Source organism: Lagenorhynchus albirostris, chromosome 13, assembly GCF_949774975.1.
Source record: "Lagenorhynchus albirostris chromosome 13, mLagAlb1.1, whole genome shotgun sequence".
In the NCBI taxonomy this organism is placed as follows: Eukaryota; Metazoa; Chordata; class Mammalia; order Artiodactyla; family Delphinidae; genus Lagenorhynchus; species Lagenorhynchus albirostris.
In genome coordinates, this window is record NC_083107.1 from 25,598,672 (window position 1) to 25,612,683 (window position 14,012).

Sequence of the window (14,012 nt, forward strand, 5' to 3'; positions counted from 1 at the left end):
TTGATTTCGGCCTGGTGAGATCCTGATCAGAGGACCCAGCTAACCTGTAACCAGACTCATTAGAAACTGTGAGATAATACATGTTTTCTTTTAAGCCAATGAGTTTGTAATAATTTGTTATGCAGCAGTAGACTACTAATACAGGATTTAGTGATAGCAAACTTCTTCAGTGTTGTTTGAAATGTCTTTATTGTACCTTCATTGTTTTTAAACTTCAATAGAAGTACAGTTGATTTAAAATGTTTCAGGTGTATGGGCTTCCCTGGTGGCGCAGTGGTTAAGAATCCTCCTGCCAATGCAGGGGACAGAGGTTCGAGCCCTGGTCCGGGAGGATCCCACATGCTGCGGAGCAACTAATCCCGTGCGCCACAACTACTCAGCCTGTGCTCTAGAGCCCGCGAGCCACAACTACTGAGCCCATGCGCTGCAACTACTGAAGCCCACACGCCTAGAGCCTGTGCTCCGCAACAAGAGAAGCCACCGCAATGAGAAGCCCGCGCACCGCAACAAAGTGTAGCCCCCACCCACCGCAACTAGAGAAAGCCCGCGCACAGCAACGAAGACTCAACCCAGCCATTAATAAATAAATAAATAAATAAAGTGAACTGGGACATACCTTCGATGTTGGTACATTTCAAATTCCATTTTCCCCTCACCTTTCCCCAAATAACCAGTTGAGGAATTTAGCGTCTTTCCTATGTATGGGAAGATGCAAGAGTCTGGGCTCACTGAAATCATTTCTTTGATATGCACCACACCTATCTTAGCCTGTATCCTGTATTTTCACATCCTGAGTGTCCTCAGGGCTCACCATAGGGAGTGGCTGCAGTCTGATGGCTGCTAGATGGCAGGTATTCTTCTTCCTGAGTTTCCTCAGGGTTCACTAGCTCAAGTTGGAGGGCTGCAATCGCCGATGACTGATCCTCTCCTCTTGGTCGGGAATCTGACCAATATTTGGGAGACATTTCATGATCAAATTTTGTCCCACGGTGCTGGGAGTCTCATCCCAGGTCTGGCAAAGATTCTTGATATGCCACTCCAGGTGCTAATTTTTGGATTAGGCCCTATTGACAATTAAAGATTCTCTAGATCCTCTAATTATGATCCAGGAGACATTTTCCCTTGTTGCTTCTTCCCATACCTAGAATCATATTATTACAATTATTTTATGTTATAAAAGTGATTTATTTTCTTAAGATGTTTAGCCATAGAAGTTTTGTTTTGAGGCCTGGTTACACACTGGGTACTGCAAGAGACAACAATCTTATAAAATAGGATATAAGTAATGCAGCTAGTAGCAATGACAAAGACATAGTGCTGCAGGGAGACACAAAGCACAAACAATTTGGAAATAAAGAACAAATTCAAACAATGATTAACATAATATCAAGTCCACAGGACAGCCTGCTGGAGACAAAAAATTCTGGCAGGATCAGGTAGAGAGAAAAAGATAAATGTTTCATCTTTGTTTACAAAGGCATACTTTATCAACCTGTTGTAGGTCATCGCATAAGAGAAAAGGTTTTTCTGAAAAACAAAGATTAAAGTCAGTATATTTCCCAAAGTCATAAATCATATCTGCCATGTTTTCAGTCTCATGTAATTAATTCCCATTGATCTGGATGAAATAATCAGGTTTCCCATTAGTTTTGTCATATGTTACCCAGTCCAGTGATATTATCTAAAGGCTATCAGAAACTTATATTTCTTAAAAAGTTCCTTTTTATCAGTCTTCTTGAAGATCTTCATTTTGTAAAAGCATCAGGACAAAACTTAAAATAGCATGGTTAAAGATTTGAGTACAATGTAATTAGCAGGAAACTTGGATATAACATCTTAGAATAACTAGTATTATGATTGATAACATATCAGGACATAGCAGATATTAGGGATTCCATATAAATTTTGGAATATCTATAAAAATGACATTTATGCATACACCATAACCTAAGGTTCATCTCCAATCACTTGACAATGTTTTTGAAGTAATTTAACATACCAAATAAAATTAGTTTGACATCTCTCTCTCAGATGTCTCAGAGATGTTCTTTTGAAGTATCTCAGAGTCAGCTGGAGGCTAAAAAGCTTTATTCAGATTTTGATATTTAGGAAGTTTGTTAAAAATATCAAAAAGGGGGCTTCCCTGGTGGTGCAGTGGTTGAGAGTCCGCCTGCCGATGCAGGGGTTCGTGCCCCGGTCCGCGGAGATCCCACATGCCGCGGAGCAGCTGGGCCCGTGAGCCATGGCCGCTGAGCCTGCGCTCCGCAACAGGAGAGGCCACAACAGTGAGAGGCCCGCGTACCGCAAAAAAAAAAAAAAAAAAGATACCCAAAAATATCAGAAAGGTTTTAAAACACAACAGGATCATAGGTCACTGAGAAACAGTACTTATTCATTTAACCAAAGTCACAAAACGATTAAAAGAAAACAAATACGGATCACCTAAGGGCACAGAAACTTATATAATCTGTTATCAAAAGGAGCACTTCTAACAGAGAGAGAGAGAGATCAAATTCCAGTCTTGTATTAGCTTACTTAACAAAATCCACTTACTTAGGTAACTTCAATCGAAATTTAGTTAATCCTGGCCATGTATAAAACTTTCTCAGTAAAATGTAATTCCATTCCTCATACCTTCTTAACTGAAAACACACATTCTACCATTTTGAAATGTTTTATTATTTTCAGTAGCTTTAATTATATATTTAAATTAGAGTCCCCGACTCTTAAAAACCTTAATTTCCAATGACAACCAAGAGGCAAGTAATAGTTACCAAAATCTGGAGAAACTATTTTAGATGATTTTTAAGACATAATTATTCTTATAGCTTACCTAAAAGATCTTATTTCATTTATATTTAATTTCATCATATCAAGTTATTTTTCTTGCTGACAAATTTGCAACAGATGTAACAAGATTTCATTTAACTTTTATTAAACCTAGGTGCAGTGAAAGTACTATATATAATGCTGATGGCTCTAAAGACATGTCTGTATTAATTAGATCAACAAACTTAAACATTAATACCAGGTATTAATTTCATACTAAATATTTCCCAGTTCACGTGAACCTGAAACTCATTTAGCTTAATTTCTCTTGTATTCAGAATTGTTTGGTTTGTAAGCACTTACTTTTCTTTAAGCCAATTAAATAGGGCTCATTTACAGATTAACCTCAGCAATGTTATCCAAAGACAAAAACACATACAAACACACAAACAAACAGAGAGACATCATAGTTCTCATTTCAAAAGTTCAGCCCTGAGTCAGGTACAGCAATGTAAAACCCATCGGTTTACAAAAGAGGTTGCATTAAAGTTGGGTTTCTGGCAGGTGGAACGAATCAAGCTCACTTGTCTAGCTGGCTAAACCCTTTCTACTAATATTTATGGAAAACAAGTCAAGTTCTAAATTACTGTACCCTCTTTTTCAAAATTTGCATTTTAAAAAGATGGCAGAGATAAGGGTTTTTGAGAAAACCAGATAGGACATTTGTATATAGGCAAGATACAGGCAAGTTTCTCCTAGGATGACTTTGTTTCCCCTTTGTTTAATATTTACAAGCCTCTTAAGATCACCCATATTTATTAAAAAATCTATCAACTTGTTCCCCACTGTCAATGTTACCTGGGGCTCCTGTGGGGAAATCAGAATTGCAAGCCTCAAGTCCAAGGGAGTGTCCTGGCCTCTTACAAGATATTGGGACAAGGGAAATTGCCCTGCTGCAGAAGTGGCTCCCAGTCCAAATTGGGTGCCCTGTCGGGTCTTAGATGGTGATACTAAACCAGGTTCCTGTGTCCCGGGTGTTACCATAGAAACTTCTGTTTGATCCCCTTGGGTAGGGGAAACAGGAGGCAGTGAATATGTTGGTGGCATGGTGGGGGGGCAGTTGGAACAACTGCTGGTTCATCCTCCTTGGCCACTGAGGGAGCTGGATAGGCTGGATGGGGGTTTAAGTTTTGAAATAACATGTCCCCACTCTCATTTTTTTCTCTTCCCTTGTAGAACAGGTTTTCCCTTGGGTTTTCTTTCAGACTGCTGCACCATAAGGTGGCAGCCCTCTGACTCCTTTTCCTCCTGATGCAATAGCATAAATGCTCCTACATATGGAATCTCATCTCTTTTCCCTGTTCTTTTGCAGAACATTTCTAACTGCGAGATTGTATAATAATTGAGTGAGCCATTCAGGGGCCATCGTTCTTCTGATCCTAACATATACTGGGTCCACACCCTATTACAATAGTACATCATGTCTTTCTTAGTCATAGGCTCACGGCTATGTTTTGCCCATTTATATAATATATTCCCCAAAGGGCTCTCCTTTAGGATAGATGGAGTATTTTCCACTTTTAAAAGTTTGATGACACCAAGACACAGAAGACGCCAACAAATTCCAACACAAAAGGCACAAATTCTAGCATCGATGCACACAAAACCAAGACAAAACCAACGAACTAGTTCCCAGATCGGGTAGACTTACCCTACAAAACCAATGAACTAGTTCCCAGGGAACCAGTTCCCAGAATCGGGCAGAGTCTAAAAACAATTCCCCCCTCCAGCAGGGTACCTCAACCAGATTGGCTTGTCCTGTAAAGGAAAAGCCCAGATTGAGGGGGGAATATGTTCCTGGCGCGCACGCCGGAGCGACTTACCTTCCAAATCGAATCGAGTCCATTGACTCGTAGCACCATATTGAAGTTTGTCGGTTCCTTGCTTCAATTGCCAAGTGCTGGGATAACCAGGGCCGCTTCAGGGAATTTTGAAGGGAAGATCCTCAGGACAAATGGTCCTGGCAGCTGCTAGGGCCTTGCCTCAATATTCCCTGACCGGGGCTGGCTAGACACGAGCAAGGCTCCTGGTTGACTCGCTAAATTTGTTGCCGAGTCCAAGCTCACTCTGCTCTCCGCACGACAGGCCAATGAATCGAAGACGAGGTGTTGAGGTAAGGAATACGACTTTATTCGGAAAGCCGGCAGACCGGGAAGATGGCAGACTAGTGTCTCCGATAAACCATCTTATCTGGGTCTGGATGCCAGTTTCTTTTATAGAATCAGAGAGGGAGAGGCGGTGAGGAAGTAAAGTAAAAGGGCCATTAGTCTTGCAAAACATCTCCTGGAATGACCAGCCTCTGTGAGGTGATGTGTTAGTTTCTTTTTTCTTGCAGCCATTCACAGGTGGGCAGGGTTTCCTGAGGCAGGTCATTATGCATGATTATAATAACAAAAGCAACGAAAATCAAAGGTTAAAGTCAAAGAAACAGATCCAATGTGGAGTCCGATTTAGCTCTTCCCTGTCACACACTTAAAAAATGAGATGAAGTGGGATTCCCTCCTTTTTAAAAATGTTTTTAGAGCTACTAAAAAACTTGCATTTACACAATAGTTGGTAAAAATATTCCTCTGGATTGTACAAGAAGGGAGACAGGGACCACTGATAGGACCGGGTGTTTGATATTAATCAGACTTGGCTTCTTTCTTTCCTGCTTCATCAGAGGCTGGCCTCTCCTCATTTTTATTTTCTCCGTTTTCTGCAGGTAAGTCTTCTTTAGTCTCTTGGTGAGCCACTTCAGCCTGTTTTCCCTTTGCTCCCTTTTCCCCTTTGTTTGCACATTTTTGCCTGAAGATTTATCCTTTCCTTCCACCTTTTTGGCTTCATTTCCACTTTTGCAGAAGCTGTTTTAGCCAACAGCATCGCTGGTCTCCTCTTGGGCTCCTCCTTCTCCGCCACTCGGCAGAGCTGACCTTCCTCTTGGACAGACACCATGGCAGCGGGGCGGGCGCGTGCTGGGTGCCTGCGGGCCACAGCATGCCGCGAATCTTCACGAAGCTGGGTTGCCTGGCTGTGATGCCAAAATCTTGGCTTTCTGTGCACCAATGCCGAAAAGAAATACGGAGACGGAGTTTTGAAGGAGAAAAAGTAGCTTTATTCTTTGCTAGGCAAAAGGGGGAACACAGCAGGCTAGAGTCTCAAGAACTGTGCCCCCGCCCCGCCACTGGGAAAGGTTTTTATAGCTTGGGGCTCGTGGTCTGGGATAGGTGATAAGGCTCAAAGTAATTAAGGTCTTGCATTTCTTCTGCAAATTTATGGCCAAAGCATCAGGCAGCTGAGCAACCGGATCTGGTGTCCCTGAAGTTATCAGCTGTGACCTTCGTTCGGAAATGAAGAGTGCTGCAAGGGTGTGTAGGAGAAGAAATGCCAGGTGCAAAGGGTAATTCATATGGGGGTCAGAGAGTAATTGGCTTTGCTAAGGACAAGTCTAGCTACACGTGTTTATGAGTAGTAACAGCTAAAGAATAACCAAGATTGCTTAACACTTTCAGGCCTGGTTATGCTGTTTCCCCAATCTGTTCATTGTTTACTTATTTTCCTTGTTTATCCAAAAAGAAAAGTCTCATTTCTATTTTTACTGCAACAAATACCCCACTGCTAGTTCATTCCCTCCACATCAATGAAGGAAGGGAAATGGGCCTTGCATTCTTGTCTGGCTGAGGATAAACTTCAGTTTTGCTCCATTTGACAAGCACCAGCTATCCAGCCCAGGGGCCCATCTATCTCCTACTTCAGCCGCTGCCACTTCTGCCACCCATGTTTTCTTTTTTTTAATTAAAAAATGCCAAAGTCCATTACGTAAATTTGCATAAGGGCATGAGAATGCCTGAATCCCCATATGATGGATAATACTGAATAGCAGCAAATTTTTATTTTTTCCTTAAGCTACCTGACGAAGGATGGTTTACTAGTATTGTTTTAATTAACAGCTTAGCATTCAGAAGCGTAGCCACCCTCTGGGGGAGCCCTTTGCTTAACGCAAAGGAATCCTCAGGCTCCTCTCTGGGCTGTCTACCCTCTGCCTGCAGAGGTCGCTGGCCACCGCTCGCCTCTCTCCTGTGGTCCTAATCGGCTTCCCGTGTACAGTGCGCACGCGCTTATTTCGCTCCAGGTGTCCAGCTTTGTGCCTGATCGAAGTCTTCTCGGCCGCGCTCAGCGCGCAGTATTTAACCCGGGCTGGTCTTCGGGGAAGAGTAGCGTGTTCCCCCGACCCAGAGCGCCTCTGGGCCTCAGCGGCTAGAGGGCCTGGGACGGGCCTACAGGGGTCGGGCGGCACGGCGGGCAGCCCATGCGGGCGGGGCGGGCCCCCGCTAGGGCTTGGGCGTCGGTCTTCGGTGGGGCCCGGAGCCGGGCGCGGAGCCCCTGACAGGACAGGTACGGAGGCGGCGACCCTGGAAACTGCCTCCTCCCCCACCGTGTTCGCGAGGCTCCTGGCTGTGCTCTGGGGACTCGGCGCTCGCCTAGGGCGCGGCCGGGAGCCGGGTGTGCGGGGCGGGGGTCGGCAGGGGTGGGCCGCGGCGGGGGTGGGCGCCCCCTGCGTCTGGGCTGGTCCGACCCACCTGAGCTCTTCAGCCTGCCGGTGTGGTGTGCTCCCGGGGTCGAGTGATTGCGTCTCCGAATTCCTCCGGAACTGCAAGTGTTCCACTCCTTTCCTGGGAGCATCCAAGGCACCGCTGAACCCACTCCAAGCTACAGGTTTCCTGTGGGGCACACGGTTGAGAAGTTGTGTCAAACAGAAAAACAAGCAAACAAACAAAAAACAAAGCGGACTCAAGGTGGGGGGCCTGGATATGCGTTTGGTGTGTCAGTCTCCAATTCCTGGCGTCCGCCTTAACTGGCAGGCTCACCCTTGAGCAGTCATCTTAGCGCGCATCCCGACAGCTAAATCACACAGGTGACGAACTCCGGTATTTTTTAAGAGGCGGTGAAAAAAAGAAAAAAAAAAAGAGGCGGTGATTTAGAAACTTACTCTCACTTATTACAGTGTGGAGAGCAGCAAGCCCGTCTTGACCACTTACTAATCCAGTATGCTTAATGTACTGAGAGTCAAGGAGCTATGAGGTGGAGATTGAAGTTCTTTAGCTAATGTATGGGCGAAGCCCAAGGCCCGGGGATGTTAGCGATAGTAGTTAAGGATAACTTTTTTTTCAGAGACAGTTTGTACTCAAATATGTTCAGAAACTTCATGGTTAAAGTTTTCTCTACTACAGAATATTTTGGAACTTTCAGTATGCTACTGATATTTTTATCACGAATTTCCTACTGGAAGTATAGTATCGAGAGTTCCCCAGATTTGAACGGAAAATACTGTTTTTCTTGGGTGTTACCTCTGTTTAACATACAAAACAGTTTGGGAAATGGAGTTCCAGAATTAGAAACTCAAGGTTTGGAAGGGGCAGTGTAGGTCAGTGCTTTTTGAACTTTAATGCTACATACACAAAATCTGTTCAAGTACAGATTTTGGTTAGTTCTGTATTTTTAACAAGTTCCCGGGTGATGGTGATGCTGCCAGTCCATGGACCACACACACTTCGAGTAGCAAGGGCTTTCACTGGATTGAAAGAGACCATGTTCTGTTCCCTGCTCTCCAGAGCAAACTGTGCTGCCTTGAATGATCACTTCCCCTGTCCAGACCTATAAAATAGGAGACTGGACTAGAAGATCTCTCAGGTTTCCTTCAGACCTAAAATGTTGTGATTCTAGTCCAGTTACCCTTGTGATAATTGAATTACATCTAAAATATCCTTGCCCTGTGGCCAGTTTGGGCTTGAACATTTCTAGTAATGGGGAATTTACTGCGTGTAAGGCATCCCATTTCATCGTGGGATAGCTCAATAAGGAAGTTTTTCATATTGCTAAAATACATCTCTATAACTTCCATCCTGTTAGTCCTAGGTTATCTCTTAGAATCAAACAGAAAAAAAAGTATAATCCCTCTTTAAAAGATGACTCTTGGAAATTCCCTGGCAGTCCAGTGGTTAGGACTTGGTGCTTTCACTGCCAGGCCCTGGGTTCAATCCCGGGTCAGGGAACTAAGATCCCACAAGCTGCGTGGCATGGTGGAAGAAAAAAAAAAAAAAAAGACTCTTAAAGTGTGAGATGACAGTGTTTCTACCAAGTTTTCCCCAAACTGAATTATCCTTTATTCTTCCATGACATTGTTTCAAATTTCTGTCTCATAAATTTAGTCCTTCTGTGTGGAGTGTAGTGGGGCTGTAGCTGGACTTTGAAGGATGGGTGGGGCTTGCAAAACTAGGGAAAGCATCCTAAGCAGCTGACAGTGGTCCAGAGATGACACTGCGTACGTCAGATCCAGAATTTTTTGATTCAAGTAAGAAATGGTGTGTCAGTGAAAGATTTTGGGCAAAGCAATGTTTTAGAGTGTGTAGTTGTCTTACTGTGGTGTATAATGTGGTTGGAAATGGAGAAGGAGAGAGGCAGGGAGCCAGATATGCTTCACATATCAGTAAAGAGGGCTTAGGTTGATAATAGTAATGCCTTCTATTTATGTATAACATTTTACAGATTACAGAACCTTTCACAGACAACCTTTCCTGTGAGGTAGGCAGAGCAGCTGTTACCCAGTTTATAGATGAGGCACCAAAGAGAGTAAATGATTTGCCTTAATTCTCAAAGCTGTTACATGGCAGACCAAAGTGATGACAGTGGTAATGAAAGAGAAAGGAAGAATGCAGGAGGCAATACTGAGGAAGAATTGATAAGTTGGGCCTGAATGCACATGAGGTTACAAAGGAAAAGAAGTTGTTAGGGAGGAGTCAAAATAGTTGGGAAAATCATAATACATGATCGACAACTGCCATAGGTTGTACTTGCTCGGATCTATCATTGTTATTGGCTGTTTGGAGTTATAGGTCGGGAGGGATTGTGGTAGAGGATTCCTAGGTTGTTTAGCCTGTCTATTGGTACTGGGTGGTGTGTGGGCCTTGGGTTAGCTGTCCCATACCAAGGGAATTGAGAACTGGATCCTCAGTGTCCTCTGAGAAGGTAAATGTTGAGCAATTGACTGATTCAAATCTATCTTAGGGTCCTTGCCATCCTGGAGTCTCTGAATTTTGTTTTATATAATTTTTGTTTTGAAGTTCCAGCTAATATTAGTTGTACTTGGCTGATGGACAAATTGGCTATCCAGTCTGACCTCCCCAAGCTCCCACATATCCACTGAGGGTTTCACTGAAGCAGAGACTGGACCCTTGCCACTCTGAAGCCATGCTAAAGCTATTTTCCCAAAAGATCTGCACTTCCCCTAGAGCCTAGAGGTGTCCACCCCACCCTGCCTCTCTTCTCTCTCTCTCTCTCTCTCTCTCTCTCTCTCTCTCTCTCTCTCATCCTTTTACCCTGGAAGCATATGAGGTTGTGATTTTTTGTCACTATCAAATTCCATAGGACCTGGAGCTGTCCCTGCACTTTTAGTTTCTTAGGCTCCTATCTGGTGAGTAAAGAGCTACATCTCTTGGGGTGTATGTGCGCCTGACTGTTGTACTTCCCCCATGGTGTCTCTGGGAAACCTGTCAGAACCAATTTATATCCCTAGAGCCTGGTGTTGGTATAGGCTTCTATTCAACATTGAGTGTCTTCTGTGTTCAGTGCTTAGGATACTGAGATGAATAAAAATTCTGTGCCCTGGAGGAATTCACGATGGGATAAGGGAGACGATATTGTAAGTAAAATGGGATCTTGTAATAGAGATATTTCCAAAGTGTTGGGCAGAGGAGGGAATGACTAGCTCCACATGGAGACATCAGGGGAATATTCAGGAAAGAGGTGATAAGTAAGTTGAGTCTTGAAGATGAAGAGAGAGACTTGGTGACGTTTGCAACATTTGCAGAGGCATAAGATAGATAGATCCAAGTGGCTGGAATCTAAGAGAACTTTGGGATCAAAGGAGAGGTGATTGATGAGATTAGATTCATAATGAGGCCAGGTTTTTAATGGCCTGTAGTTTTGTTCTAAGGTTCAATTTTGTGGGAGGAAAGCCATTGGAGGGAGGTGATGTGGTTATATTTTGGAAAGCTAATTGTGGAAATAGACTGAAAGGGGAGAATGTGGATCCAGGACATCAGGAGACTCTTGTAGTAACCTGGGCTTGGCTTCAAGCTGAATTAAGTATTAGTGGGGATGGGAAGGAGGGGATATATTGGAGGTTGTTGAGACAGAGTTCACCTGACGTAATGACTAATTAATTGGTTGTTGAGAACAAGAGAGAGGGAGTTGTTGAGGATGACTCAGTTTTCTATTTTGGATTGATGGTGGTACCAGTAGTAAAGGGGGAGTATAGACGAGGAACATTTGCTGGGGGAAGCTTCCGTGTGTTTTGGGTCGTGTTGAATTTGGGCGTCTGTGGCGCTTAGATAGGTGGAAATGTGGGTCTGGAGTTCAGAAGAGAGTGTGTGTCTAGGGGTGGTAGATGTAAGTGGTAGTTGATGCAGTTGGAATGGATGAGCCTAGCCATGCTTATAGAAGACTGAAGATAACAGAGGAGACGACAGGGATTGGTGGGCAAGGTGAGAGAGAATGTTGTCCAGGGAGCTACAGAGGAAAAAGTTGCAGGAAGAGAATCAGCAGCCTCTGTTGCTACAGCGAGGTCAAGTAGGATGAGCTTGGAAAATGTACTTTGAGATTGGGCAGTTAGGAGATTGTGGTCACCAGGGCTCTTTTATTTTTTTAGTGTGAGCAGCTGGATGGGAGCCAGGTGGATTGAAGAGTGGATGCGAAGTGAGGATAGGGAGGATGTACTCACTTTGAGTAGTTTGGGAAGGAAGGAAGGAAGGAAGATGGTGGCAGCTTGTGGAGGAGTAGCAGAGACTAGAGACAGATTTTCCTAGAATAGAAGTCTTGAGCATGGGTTATCCGATGATGTGTAAGAGCCAGTATAGAGAGGTTGCATTTGAAGGCACAAAGGAAATGAAGATTGCAGAGGAGGGTGGAGGGTTGTCTCAGGAGACATCATTTCTTTTGAAGAGGAATGACAGAAGAAAGGAAAAGAATGTAGGAAGAAAGAGGCAATGATGGATACACCTAAATTTGCAAAGGAATTCTTATCTAATAGGTTCAATTTCCTTTCTCAGCAAGGTTATCTGCTGAGGGGTGGGGGTCCTGGTGTGGGCTCGGATAGGAACAGGGACTTGATAGTGGTAAGGGAAACTTGAAACTGTCCAGAGAGGAAAGGGAAAGAGAGCAGAGTTGAGATATGCTCCAAGAACATTGAGTACCCTCCGAACTTGAATCCTGCACTGTAGGCCTCTCTTTCCTCTTCTTCATAATAATTATGGCTGACTTTTATTGAGTGCTTCATACCAGACACTCTTCTTAGTGCTTTTCAGGCATTCTCACGTGATTCTGACAACAACTCTGTTAGAAAGGTATTGTTAGTATTTATGTTTTACAGAAGGAGAAATTGAGGCATGGAGTGTTACTTACACTTAGTAGAACTTATGTCTGATGACTCTCTTACCTCTGCAGAAATGGCATTCCTTCCTTGAGGCATCAGAGAAAGGCAGAAATTTCATCCCAACTCCCAGTTTCTGGTCCTTGAGGGGCTGGCGTTTAGGGCTGCTAAGGAGGGCCAGTCTGTGGGTATGGTAGTGGCTTGGGTGAGCAGGGTGGTAGAGTCAGTGTTGCTGCTGTATTTTTACAACTACATACAGAATTCTGAAATCCTTGTGTGATTTCCCAGCAACCTGACTAGAAAGACAAGTGACTGATGATGATTTGTTAGGTACTGCAGGCTGAGACCATGTCAATTGAGATGGTGAATAAGAAAAGAGATCTTATCTCAGTCAGCCAGAAAAAGAATTTTTGCTGCCAGTTATGGGACTAGGCAGACCTATGACCTTACCTAATAGCATAGATTATTAACACTCACCTTTGTTTTCCCCATTGGTGGGATAGATAGAATTTGTAGGTAAGGTGCACACCTGACTTGAGTGAAAGGGGAGAATGATGAGATGGCATGGGTGGAAGAGAAATGGACTTACCTTTTCCTGCTGCAGCCACTGGAGCATCATTTCTGTGTCCTTCCTCTTGATGTTGCCATGGATACGCCTTTGCGTGGTGACTTGAGATTGATTCCCATTATGATCAGATGATGACGTGGATTTAAAAAGAGAAAGGACAGAATGCTCTGCTTCTGGGGAGTGGCCGGTGAGCTGCCCAAATGGCAGAGCCCAGCACAGCCGAGGTGGCTGTGGCTTTGTTGGCTGCTTTGGCTTTTGCTGAAGTTGTGAAATGGTGCATCTCTCTCTTTAGAGCGCAGGCTCAGGGTTCCCTGTCTGCAGGGTCCTAGTGCCAGGGACTTGCTGGTTGATCATGGGGAGAAAGCAGCAGGAACTTCGAGTAGGCTATTAAGTAGGACTGCTGCTAGCTCTGGGAGGGTTGCAGTTCTTTTTCTTTTCAAAGAACATTTATTTATTTATTTATTTATTTATTGGCTGCTTTGGGTCTTTGTTGCTGCCCGTGGGCTTTCTCTAGTTGCAGCGAGTGGGGGCTCCTGTTCCGTTGTGCGGGCTTCTCATTGCGGTGGCTTCTCTTGTTGAGGAGCACAGGCTCTAGGCGTGCAGGCTTCAGTCATTGTGGCAACGGGCTTAGTTGCTCCACAGCATGTGGGATCTTCCCAGACCAGGGATCAAACCCGTGTCCCCTGCGTTGGCAGGTGGATTCTTAACCACTGCGCCACCAGGGAAGTCCTGGCTTGCAATTCTTGAGTACCAGGCTGCTCTCAAGTGCTTGTTGCCTTCCTGCAGAAGTGCCTTCATTGAGGATAAGTGAGGTATATTGTGTAGCTTTCCTTCCTGGCTCTTGGAGGTCTGGGCCCTTTGGAGGTGGGCCTGGTAGTCACTGGGTATTCCTAGGGAAGGAGGATATCCTGGGAGGGGGTAGACCTGTATTCAGTTTGAGAGTGGGCTACAGAAATTTCTGGGGATAATGAAGAGCTGGAGAGGTAAAAAAAAAAGTCTATTTAGGGTCTAGGTCCTATCTGTGTGAGATCTGCAAGGCAGATACTGGAGTAGGACCTAGGAATAAAAAGCTCTGTTTATCTTCTTTCGGGGTTCCTGTGCATATCTGGAATCTGGCCTTCCAAGCTTCCAGTACCTGAGCTTCTATTCCCCTCTCCTTTCCTGACTCCTGAGGGACTTATATCCACACATATCCCACTCCTACTAGTG

At 44.4% G+C, this 14,012-nt stretch overlaps 1 protein-coding gene across 8 annotated transcripts in view; it reads left to right on the forward strand.

Annotated features, from left to right (window-relative positions):
- Nucleotides 1-7,089: 7,089 nt before the first annotated feature.
- The window catches only part of DCTN1 (dynactin subunit 1), a 30,332-nt gene continuing 23,409 nt past the window's right edge, over nucleotides 7,090-14,012 (forward strand). For all 8 annotated transcript variants that reach the window (XM_060170175.1, XM_060170176.1, XM_060170181.1 and 5 more), the window contains exon 1: nucleotides 7,090-7,203. The gene's annotated coding sequence lies outside the window, so the exon portion shown is untranslated. The remainder of the gene's footprint in view (nucleotides 7,204-14,012) is intronic.